The sequence below is a fragment of the Lutjanus erythropterus genome, chromosome 9 (assembly GCF_056507025.1).
Source record: "Lutjanus erythropterus isolate fLutEry1 chromosome 9, fLutEry1.hap2, whole genome shotgun sequence".
In the NCBI taxonomy this organism is placed as follows: domain Eukaryota; kingdom Metazoa; phylum Chordata; class Actinopteri; order Lutjaniformes; family Lutjanidae; genus Lutjanus; species Lutjanus erythropterus.
Genome location: NC_139325.1, coordinates 35,634,642 through 35,647,472, shown reverse-complemented (window position 1 = coordinate 35,647,472; position 12,831 = coordinate 35,634,642). Strand labels below are relative to the sequence as shown.

The following is a 12,831-nucleotide window of genomic DNA, read 5'->3' as shown; positions in this document are numbered from 1 at the left end:
ATACCTGAACTTTTCATCGGCTCACGCTGAGTACCGATCTGACAGCAGGTAATTTTATATTTCTTGTTTTTCTTATTTTCTATTGTTGTGAAGTTTATGTACAATTGTTATTTGTAAAGTTTGTTATGTAAGGGACTACAGATGGAAATTAGCCTCTGGCTGTAATGTTTACATGTAAATGCTCATTAATATGCACTGTCCCCATTTTATACAAATAAATAGAAAGTTTCATTCATGTTACATTGAGTCACGTTTGCAAATATTCTTCTTCACTCTCTGATGTATCTAAAGTATCCCATGTTTTAGGAGAAGTTACAGGAACTAGCAGCTAACAGGAAACACACTGTTACCTTAAATAAATTACAGATTTATCTGCTTCCAACACTGCTGGAAACGTGGGATAATAGAAGTACACAAGTCAACAAAATATATAACAGAGTTCTAGTATTTTTAGACAAATTGATCAGTATATGTTACATATTATAGTTTTAATGTTACAATTTCCTTCCACTTTTGAGTTATTGATATCTGATTTGTATTTTGTCAATACTATCAAAAAACCTTCATACCAATAAAGTTCACTGAGGTTCTGACATTTATTTTATTTTCCACTGTAATAACAATCAATAGTTCAACAGATTTTAAATTTTAATATTATTGATAAATTTCAAAAAGAAAGTTCACTGATGTGAGACTGAACTGAAATTAAGGACGAGAGACACTGAGGTAACACACACACACACACACACACACACACACACACACACACACACACACACACACACACACACACACACACACACACACACACAGTGACTCAGTGTCCTGGAGGTCAGGCTTCTGAGTCAAAGCCCTAAATCTCTTTAGCCAATCAGAGACAGACTGAGACCTTTACATCCCTGCAGTCTAATGTGCAGATCATTTCTGTCTTATTTGGTTTGCCCTTATACATTTTAAATAACTGCTGGAAACAAAGCAACAGAAAAAAAGAGAATCTGCACTTAATCCTGCCAATAAAGTCAATCAGAGTGATAGATCAGAGACAGGGACAGACCAGGTCATGGTGGAGTTTATTTACAAAATCGATATGTGACTTGCAGAGGACATGGCAGTGTGTGTGTGTTTGTGTGTGTGTGTGTGTGTGTGTGTGTGTGTGTGTGTGTGTGTGTGTGTGTGTGTGTGTGTGTACAGTGAGCAGAGTGTGTATGCAGTGTGTTATAAAAATAGGATGAGCAGTGATGCTGTGAGATGCTGCTGAAAGCTCTCTTATGTAACTGTAAATGTCCCCTGGCCTCCCTCACCCTCCATCCTCTGTCCTCCCTGATGAACTGAACACACACTCAGACAGAACAGAGGTCACTGTGAATGAATCACAGGAACAGGAACCTCCACACAGCTTTCTCTACTTAAGATGAAAATTACATCAAATGTTGAGCAGAAATGTCAGATTTTAGGGAAAGGAAGTCCTGCAGGTTAAAAAAAAAAAAACATTTTCTTGCAAGTCCTCAAATATAAACAAAAAAATTCATAGTTTGTAATATGAACATATTACAAAAATATGGCTTTACCATACAACATCAGCCAACGAGTTCAACAGCTAAATAAAGTCTGTAAACAATAAAAAAGGTGACAGGTGTTTGAATTGCATTACCTGAAGATTCAATAAGGTAGTTGTATATCAGGTTTCTCCACTATTTCTTTATTTTCTTTTCTGTGTAACGATGCCACCGTTGATCGGGAAAGTCAATAACATGATTGGTCAGATGATTTGGGCTCCTAATTTCTAAGCAGTAATAAGGTTTTGTTATTTTATGTGTTTGAGGTGTTTAGGACCTCAGTATTTGTTAAATTAGAGCAGCTGTTTTCAGGACGCATCCATAATAACATCACATGACTTCCTCCTCTGTTTAAAAAGAGCGCCGTCACTTGAATATAAACATGTCGTTTTTTGTATTTGCTAAACTGCTATTTTTATTTATTTTTTCACTGAACAAAAGAGGCCAACGTTCTCAAAATGTTCTCTGTTAAAACAGAACTTTACCTGAATAATCAGTCGATTATCTTCTCGATTAATAGATTAATAGTTTTAAAATGTCAGAAAACATTGAAAAATATCAATCAGTGTTTCTTTAGATGAAATCCTCAAACTCACAACCCAAAGATATTCAGCACAGGAATAAAGACACCAAAAAAATATTCACCTTTAAGATGCTAAAATCAGAAAACAGATGAATTAATTATTACAGTAGTCTGCAGTTAATGTAATAATTGATTGTGTTGTGATTATATTGTTGTGGCTCGAGATCAACGGCCATGAAAATAAATGCAACTAATGATTAAATTGTCTTTTTCTGTTCATTTTATGCCACTGTTTTAGTATAAGCCTGAAATGTTTACACAATTAATTTTAACCGATTAATTAATTACCAAATATTAATAATAACCCTTAATAATAATTTAATAGTTGCAGCCCTACCTTTGTCACATTTTGCAGCTGTTGATAATCAGATTTGTACCTTTAATGAGCTCAAAACAGAAAAATAATTTGGCGCTTTTATGTTTGGAGCTTCATCAGGAAAAAGCCTTTAAACTAAAACTTGAAAAGCAAACGTGTCTTTGTTTTTTAGTCTGCCAACATTTCAGCTTTATGTAAGATTATGACCCTGAAAATCAAGAGTCTGGCAGGTTTGATGCAGCTTCTGAAAATCCAGCCCCCACAGTTCAGGGTCAGGATTAACTGCTCTCTTTATCACCGTGTCTTCTGGTTTAACGCTCTCTGAAGGGACAGAAAGTAGATCTACAGGACGTGGACATCTTCATGTATTAAGAAGTGTATTTACTTCCGTCTTCATTCACTAATCTCTGCCCTTCAGTGCAGAGTGCCTCTGCTGTCTCAGATTACAGCTGTATGATGGGTAAATCCCTGCAGCTCACACACATTCAGCAGCTGCAGAGACTCTGCTTGACTTACAGAAAGCTGAAGTGAAAAAAAAACAAAAAAAAACGCTCCGCTCTGCAGATTAAGCCAATTCATCCATCCATGCATCTGTAAGTTCAGGACTAAGGCTGGAACGTATTTTCATCGTCAATCAATCTATTAATCGTTCAGTCAATAGAAAAATAAATTCAGGATGTGGAAACAGTGATGAAAACAGTTTCATCAAGCTGTTTTCATCCCAGTGAATGAAAACTGTTTTAATGATCATCATCAGCTCAAATCATCACGATCAGCTGGTCATGTGGTGACTGTGACAGGTTCAGTGTGAGTATCTCATATAAACTGAGTAAAGATGCAGACCCACTTCATGACAGGCACCAACTGGTGATCCAGCATAAAAATCAAGCAGAAGAGAAAAGACGAGGTGTTTGTCAGGTTATAACTCTTCAAACACTAATTTTAAATATCTTACTTAATAATAAAAAGTCACACTTGTCTTGTAATCGACAGTCTGTAGCCGCTGAAGTTTTACAGTCTGAAATCAGATGAGTCTGATGGATTCATTTCCTTCTCTTTCTTTAAACCGGACAGATTTCGTCCTGCGAGGGGACGGTCCACTTATGGCTGTCATCACAGGGTGAAAGTGAGTGAGAGATGTTAAAAAGGACAGGAGAGGAGGAAGTGGAACGAACGTGGGGGTCAGAGGTCGGCTGGCAAACAGGAAGAAGACTGGCAGCCTGCGTCCTGTTCATCGATGACTTCCTGGTGACACAGCAGCACATATGACAACACTGCAGCTCCCCGAGGTGATAAAACACACCGTTATCCATTTAACAACTCACACACCTAGTGTACAACCTTACTGTGTCACATCTGAATCTGTTTGAACATGTAAAGCTTCAGACATCAGTGTTTGATCTCTATGTCTACGAGTACACAACCATCCAGAACAGTAACTGTAAATGAAGTACAGTGAGATGAATATCATCAATTTGTGTCGTCACAGATCAGATCTTGACTCATTGTATTATGGGATATTTATGGAAAACGTAGTGCACATGCTAATACAGACACACCATACAGAATAAATAGTTGAGGGACAGTCACTGGGATGTAAGGATGCTCCGATTGATATGCCACCAATCATTATCAGGTCTCTATAAAGGCCGATCAGATGAGCTGATGAGCGAGTAAATGTTTGCACAAAAATAGTCATGGAATAAAAAATAAAAACTACATTGGTGGGTATGAAGCTTGTGGATGCTAGCAGTAACTTCATGGTAGGAGTGTCATGTTAATATTAAACTGTAAATCAACTGAAATGAACTTTCAACTGAAATTTCAAGAATCGTATTGAAAGACAGAGTCTGCAATTCTCCCAGTATTTGTTTTTCTCTCTCTCTTCCTCCATCTACTTGCATGTCTGACAAAAAAAAACAACTTCTACAGTCCTTTTAAAAAAGAATTTGAAAATGTAAATAACAGTTGTCAGGGCATCAAACCGATGGTCTGCTGATCTTCACAAATCAAGAATCCATCATCTAACACAAGACAAAACTCTCAGTGAAAAATAAATCTGCCAACTCTCCTGTTTTCCCCAGGTTTCACCCGTATTTCAAGGGCAAAGCCCGACATCCCTCCTGTCCCATTATTTGCACAGCCCTCAAACCTAATTATGAATAATCATTGTAATACACAGATGCATAAGTTTTGTATGTTTCTCTGATGTCAGTCAAGTTGCCAGATCATCTGTATAAAGTATAATCAACATCACGTTATTAAAGTACCAAAAGTAAAAGTGACCCTTAGGCAGAATGGCCCATTTCAGAATTATATGCATTAGCATGTATTACTGACTATAACTATTGATAAATGTACATATGACTTTAATGTAGTGGAGTAAAAAGCAGAATATTACTCTGAATTATAGTGGAGTAAAAGTATGAAGAAGCAGAAAATGAAATACTCAATTTCAGTACAAGTACCTTGAAACAATACTTAATTACAGTACTTGAGTAAATGTACCCGGTAACTTTCCATCACTGACTCTGAACATTACATTTTATTGTTACTAAGGCCACAACTAACGACTTTTTCATTTTCAATTAATCTGTTGATTATTTTCTTGATTTATTGATTAATTATTTGGTCCATAAAATGTCAGAAAATGGTGAAAGATGTTGATCGGTGTTTCTGAAAGCCCAAGATGATGCTAATTACAAAGATATTCAGTTAACTGTCATAAAGGAATAAACCAGAAACCAGAAAATATTCACATTTGAGGAACTGAAATCAGAGAGGTTTTCATAAAAAATAACTCAAGATGATGAATCGATTATCAAAACAGCTGGTGATTAATATAATAGTTGTTGCAGCACAAAGTATGAGATGCTTTAATTTTAGTTTAGCTGATGCTGGTGTCCAAAGTGGCAAAAAAAAATGTGTCCAACAGTAGAAAAATGAGTTCACTTCCTGCATGAAAGACTGAACATAAGAAGGTGAAAGGTCACTGAGTTTACTGACAGGGCAGCTGAAGTTTCAGCTCTTTTCTCAAACACACAGTTGGTCTGTTTCAGTCCAGTTGATCCTGAACTTTACTGTCAGAGTAACCTCCATCCTCTCCTCCACATGTGTCCAAATTTTACTTATTTTCTGCAGTAAAAGTCTGTCGTCTGTCATCAACATTCAGCCCATGTTTCACACAAAGGGAGCTGTCTGCTGAAATGCAAAAGTAGCACTGACAATTTTAGCTGAAACAGCTGATTTCATCACAATCACTTCCCTTTTCATTGGTCCATGTGCAACAATGGAAACCTCGCACATGAACACACACACACACACACACACACACACACACACACACACACACACACACACACACACACGCACACACACAGAAATGCCCCAGATTTCCTCACTGACAGAGTGCACTACAGTACAACAGTTTACATTGTGTCAGTACAACCAGTTGCATCCTGCCAACATGCAATCATTTCTTATTTAAAGAATCCAGGAGAAATTTTTAACTGGTTACAAAATAGGGTTGAACAATAAATCACTGCAATTTTTAAATGACAGGAGGTACAATATTTGACAAAACCCCATTTTCTTTATTACTGTTATTCAGTTATTCAGTTATTGTGGTGCTGCAGAGATGTGCTGACCTACACATCAGATTCTACAGACTGAAGACACCTCTTTGTAGGGCTGCAGCTAATTATTTACATAATCAATTAATCTGTCAATAATTTTTATGATTAATTGATTAGTTGTTTGTTGATAATGATCTTTGATAATGATCAAAGGCTGAAAAATAGATTCAAACGTGGAGCACATGGACATACATGTTCACATGGATCCATGGATCCACATGGATCTGATGAACTATTTTTCAAGTTGGTATCAAGTCTATGCCAAAATTTTGGAAATGTGACTCACTCACTTTTTTACAGGATCAGAGATGCAGTTCTTCTGGACATGACAGGAAGCACACACGCTTTCAAATACTGCAGTCTGCTGTTAAACACCAGAGGAAGGAGAAGAACCCCGACCAGAACTGAACAACAACAACATGGGCAGCAGCAGCTCAGCTTCAACTCATCCAAAAGAAAAAGTAGTGATGCACAGATTGACCCAGTTAAGCCACGGGACGGGCAGGTTCGGATCAGGTTTTTAGAAAATACCACTGGTTATGATGGGCGGGTCAAATGACAAAGCAGCGGTCCTGAGTATTAATGACTTCCAGAAACATTACATGCAACAGTCGTCCTTCTACATTCCTTACTCTTCTCTGTCTCCCTCTCAGTCAAACACACAATGACTGCAGCAGCGCATCCAGTGCGCTCTGTCAGCTCAGCTGATCAGCTGAACAGGTTCAATTTTAAAACTGTGGACTCTGTTCTTTTTCTACACTGTGCAGCCAAACACCAGGCTATAAAATACAGTACAGACCTACAGATGAGAACTACTATTCTGTTAAAATTAGTGGTTAAAATAAGAAAGGAAATATAGAGCATGAGAAAGAAAAGTTTTAGCTATCCTATATAGACCACCTAAGCTTTTGAATATTTTTATTTCTGAACTCTCAACAGTTTATCTACTATTGTCTCCTAATATTATTCTACTGGGGGATTTTAAAGAGAATACTTTTACCAATGATTTTACAGCAAAGTTTGTACTGCTTCAGCTTAACATAATATGTACAAATCCACAGCAAGGGCCATATCCTGGATTTAGTCTGTTGCGCTGGTGTCATACCATATAATATTACCCCTGCCGAGTTGCTCAGTAAATCAAAGGTGCACCGTATCATTTCATACCACAACATCAGAAATGTTAACCCTAATGGCCTTGCCAGTTTAATTACCTCATACCCAGTTCCTGGCCCTTCCTCCTCACTCTTGGATCTCGTGGACTATTATAATAACACTTTATCCTCAGTGCTTGATCCTCTAGCCCCTCTGAAAACACGAGTTTTCTCTTTCACCCACACCGCTCCCTGGTATACGCCTGAACCTGAATGCTCAGGACGCTAGGCCGGCGCCTCCAGTGGCTTTATAAACAAGACTAGACTTGTCATTCATAAACAAATGTATCTCGATCACATACTCCACTATAAAAATGCACTCTCAACAGCCAAAACTTCTTACTATACAAACATCATCAATACAGGTGACAGAAATACCAAAACCTTCTTCTTCACAGTGAAACGACTATTCAACCCTCCAGAAACCAGCATGTATAATATCCTCTCCAGTGAACACTGCTCCAATGTCCACAACCCTCCTTTTCATCCACTGGTACAGTTCCTCCTTCTCTGAAAGTTGCCTTAATCAAACCAACACTGAAAAAACCTGGACTTGACTCTACAGATCAGAACAACTACTGGCCCATTTCTAATCTTCCATTCATCTCAAAAATCATTGAGAAAGTAGCTGCACTTCAACTTCAAAGCTACCTCGAAATCAATAACCTCTTTGAACCGTTCCAATCACTAAACACAGCACAGAAACTGTCCTGGTCAAGATCACCAACGACCTCCTCCAAGCAGCTGATTCTGGTCAGCTCTCTCTCCTCATCCTTGTAGACCTCACCGCTGCCTTTCATACCACATCCCATCAACTCCTCATGGACAGCTAGTATTGGAATCAAGGGCACTGTGTTCAAATGGTTTACATCCTACCTCTCTGACAGATCACAATATAAATCAGAAAGCACCACAGTCCATCACAGAGTTCCACAAGGTTCAGTATTGGGGCCCCTCCTGTTCATTATCTACCTCCTCTTTCTTGGCAATATCTTCTGGGATTATGGTAATTATGGTAATTATTTTCATTCCTACACTTGATGACACACAGCTTTACGTAACCACAAACCCCACCTCTACCCCCCCAACTTCTATTCTCACTCTTGTCTGGTATTAAATCAGCTATTGAGAATCATGGAAATTGAGTAGTATTGGTGCCGATTACTAAATTTCTGGCATCATGACATCTTAAGGCTGCAACTAATGATTATTTTAATTGCTGATTAATCTATTGATTATTTTCTAGTTGTTTAGTCCATAAAATATCAGAAAACGGTGAAAAATAAGATGGAACGTCCAACATTTCATCTAAATATTTCTGTACAAAATAACCAACAGCCCTGATAATAACAGGTTCCTAAATGTTCCGTCGTCTCATTCCTCTGCAGAGTTCATTATTCTCCTTCTTCTCTGACTCACTGTGGCACGTTTTAGCCCCCCAGCTCAGGATGACATTAACGTCCTGTATTGGTGCAGGGTCAAAAAGCAAACTGATGTGATGTAATGTTCTAAGTCTCTCCACGGTGTTTGGAGCTCTGTTCAGCTTCCATAATTAAATTGTTGTTATTGGTTTAAGGGAAAATTACGTGAGCGGATGAGTCATTTCCTGCAGAGTGTATGTGTCTGTCAACAGGTGGCTGGTTTCGTCTCTCTGGTCTTTGTGGTCAATCTTTTAGCAGAAGACACGACGAAGACACATCTGTCAAGTCTGCTGTGTAAGCACCATACAACACACTATGAGAAAACTGGAGTCCGTACACAGAATAAAACTAAAGTCATTACGGTAAAATAGCTCAACAACTACCAGACAGACTGTCATGAAATGTTGTTTAGAAATTTATCTTCCCCAGAGGATGAATCCCACTGACTTTGGTGATGCTCTGACTTTTCCTCTAGCGCCACCATGAGGTTGACATTTCTGGTTTTGAATAGAGCTGCACAATTTATCTCAATATCACTGAAATCGAAATATGGTCAAAATCGCAGAACCACAACCAATTATTTTTAGTAAAAATGAAAATCTTGGTGCAAAAATTATCATTCCCACAATTTCAGTCAAAATAATCACAATATGACTTATTTACCATGTTGTGCAGCCCGAGGTTTGCCATCATCAAATGCCATCATCAGGTCAACATTTGAAGGTTTCCAATACTTTGGTTTACAATAAATTACCTCCACAACTAATGACATACCCATCAGTCTCAGCTGGACTTTGTGTTTTGTTCTGATTAGCTAATATTCACATGCTAAGATACTAGAAGCCATAAAAGGTAAGAAAACTGTTTTAAAAAATAGTTTTCACTGTCTTTACAAAGACAAATTTACCTCAGTCACACCATTCATGGACTGATGAACATACTGTACACCAAAATCATGTACATTCCCACATAAGCTGCTGTATTATTATCTATATTTTTCAGCAGGAAACTCAGAGCCAGATGGCAGGTAGTTTGTTTATTTAAATCACACCTAAAGCCGAAGCAGAAGCACTGAAATAGTTTTCTACCAAACCGTTCAGTCAGGGTTGTAGTAAAGGGGAAGTGAGAAGGCCTGAGAGGAAGTCCCTCTTTCTCAACTCCACCAAATGAGGTCTTTATTAATACTGAAAACAGCTGCTGAAACCTGCATCACTTGTCCGATGTCACCCGTGGTTTGACTTTAAACCACTCACCTGCTGCTGAAACCTGAATAATGTGTCATTTGCCATCTCTGTGCCCACTTCAGCCTCATCAGTCTGACTACATGGTCAACTTAGAGACAGGAAAAGACCTCAGTGTCCACAGAACCTTGAGTCTGTCTACTGAAAATGACATTATTGATAACAGAGGAGATAAAGGGTTAACACTGGGTGTGAGTGTAACACAGTCACATGTGGAAATGGGGCCACAGACTTCGCAGGTGCAGCCTAATTAAAACTGACTGTGGCTGCTGCTGCTGCTGCGTTCTGGTCGGCTGAAACAGAATCAAACACATATAGTAACCAACCAGAGTCTAGACCTGCATTATTCAAGAGTTTTAAATTAAATGTCTGCTAGTTTGACCCTATGAGGACACCACTGAAACACAGTCCAGACTACAAACCTGATGGTCAATACCCCAGGCAACTTCAACTTTATTTGTCCCTTAAGGGCAAGTGGTTTTACAGCAAGACAAATACAAACAAAAGACACATAAAAAGCCCACATACATCATTGAACAGGAGGAGATATCAGCACTGATCGTTGTGGGGTCAGGAAAACAAAAGGTGGCTCAAGGTTGACCTGACATCCCCAGTACAGACAAAAAAGATCTGAAGTTTTTTAGGTGATTTTTGCTGCTGCTCCACAACACACTCTCATCCAGCAGCATGGGAAACGCCCACTGAGCCGGACCATCAGTGCTCTGAGCTGGGTGAGGAGTGAGAGGAAAACAGCCTGCAGAGTCACACTCTTTTCATGCTGTGAATTAAGGATTTCATTCGACTGAACCAGAGTTGTTGATTGGTGGAAGAGTGGACGACTAACAAAGATGGTTTTGAGGAGTTTAAGGAGTTTGAGGAAGATATCGGCAATCACTGATAGATGGGCTGAGGATGGTTGGTTGGAAAATTCTACCATATTGCAGAGTCCTAATTTATGGAATTTCAAAAATCCTTCAGACTGCCTGTCCAAATCTGTTATTTAGCACAGATTGATTTTACAAAAGCTGAACGGGCAGAAAACACACAAAATGTGATTTTTGCAAATTCGATCTGAGGGTCAACAAACCCAGAGTCAGGGCCAACAAGTTCACAGTCAAGACGACCAAGTCAAGTCCAACAAGTCCTAAATCAGGACCAACAAGTTCCTAGCCCAACAAGTCAAGGCCAACAACATCCAGGATTGGGACATTACTTTCTGTCTCTGGCCTATGAGGTTAGGACTGTCCATGTCTGCTCTCATTGGCTGTAGCTGTTCAGGCTCCTCGAGTTGTACCGACACAACCAGATATCAAACCCGCTGGTCCGTCTGGGCGTCGGCGAGGCATCACTGAGCTCTGGGTCACGTCTTTGAACAGTTCACACATCGCCCACCTTGTTAAAAGGGGCGAGCGCTGAGTCATCTCTGATCTGGGGGCTTTTGTCAGCAATATCCAAAAGTTGGCAGCAAGTGGAAAAACAGCTGCGGCAACGCCTATGCCATTGCCACAGCAACCCCTGCAGAGGTTGTTGATGTTTGGAAAAACAAATCTGATTTGATCATTTGCAAATAACATGTGGACAGTCTGTCTTAAAGACCTGATTTGAATAACAAATCTGATTTATCTGCAGGCTGAACAAAGCAAAAGATCCTTGATCATTTCTGTATTTCTCACAGATACTGTGTGCATCACCTTTGTAAAGAAATATGTTTTTCTCACAGCAAACATTTTATTAAAAAATGTCCCTTGTGTTTCTGCACCACTCTCATATTATTGTTTGTGTGCAGTCCTACCTGAGAAGCTGTCAGGGTCTTTAGGTCTAGTTTTGACAGTTCTTTGAAAAGCTGCCACAGGACGTCAGTGGTGCTGTGAGGAAGAGAAATAGAGCTCTCAATTTGCAGTTTGTCAGCGAGTGAAGCGTGTGGCTCAGTAAGACGCTGCAGAGGAGGAAGAACGGTAGAAAGAGAGGGAGGTTTTTGTCACTGTGAAGTGAAGGTGACATCTCCACCACAAAAACACAGCAGGGATGTGTGTTTGTCTGTGTGTGCGTTTATCTGTGTGTGTCAGAGCTCTCTCTGTGTGTGTGTGTGTGTGTGTGTGTGTGTGTGTGTGTGTGTGTGTGTGTGTGTGTGTGTGTGTGTGTGTGTGTCAGAGCAGTGTGTGAGCTGGTACGGGGGGTCATGGATCACAACAACTCTTTGTCTGCTCTGCAGCACATCATCTCCTCGTCCACCAGAGACTGACATCGTCTCTCAACACATTCAATGAGCACATTATAAATGACATCACTGCTGGCAGAGTCACATGATCAATTCAAACTGCACAGAGGAGAGGATGTCATAACAGAAACAAACGCCTGCACAAGGTGATGTGATTCAGAACAGCAGCCCGGAAATAAATAAGTGGAAGCTGCAGCACTGAGTGCTGAAAACAACATGGAAACATCGAGTCATTCAACAGAAAATTAACTGATTTTTATTTTGGTCACTAATAAATTGGTTTAATAAGTACACGAGTTAAGTTCGTAAAATAAGTATGCTAAGTAAAAAAGTACATAAGTAATGCCATTAATAATACCCAAGAATATCAAGAAAAAGAATATCAAGTTTTTTGTTGTGTTGTCTGGTGATCTCTGAGGCTGTGTTCAGTCCTGATCCAGGCAGGTTCACTGGGAGGCTGCTGAGCCCAGGTCAGTTACCTGCTAACAGTCACAGCTAACAGTCACAGCTAGCTACTTTAGCAACAAGGAAGCTAAAGCCATCATTCTGTCAAGAAAAACTGTAAACCACAGAGTTGAAGCTAAGAGGAGAAACCAGCAAATATTTTAACCATAAAAAAGATTTTTAAAAATTAGTGAATAACATTATGAAGTATTTTTGTATAGTGAGGCCACCAGAAACTCTCCAGGGGCATCATAAAAAAGAAA

General features: G+C 39.2%; 1 protein-coding gene across 2 annotated transcripts in view; it reads right to left on the bottom strand.

Annotated features, from left to right (window-relative positions):
- dennd4b (DENN/MADD domain containing 4B) overlaps nt 1-12,831 on the bottom strand; it is a 56,557-nt gene that overhangs the window by 31,139 nt on the left and 12,587 nt on the right. The gene's annotated exons all lie outside the window — the stretch shown is intronic.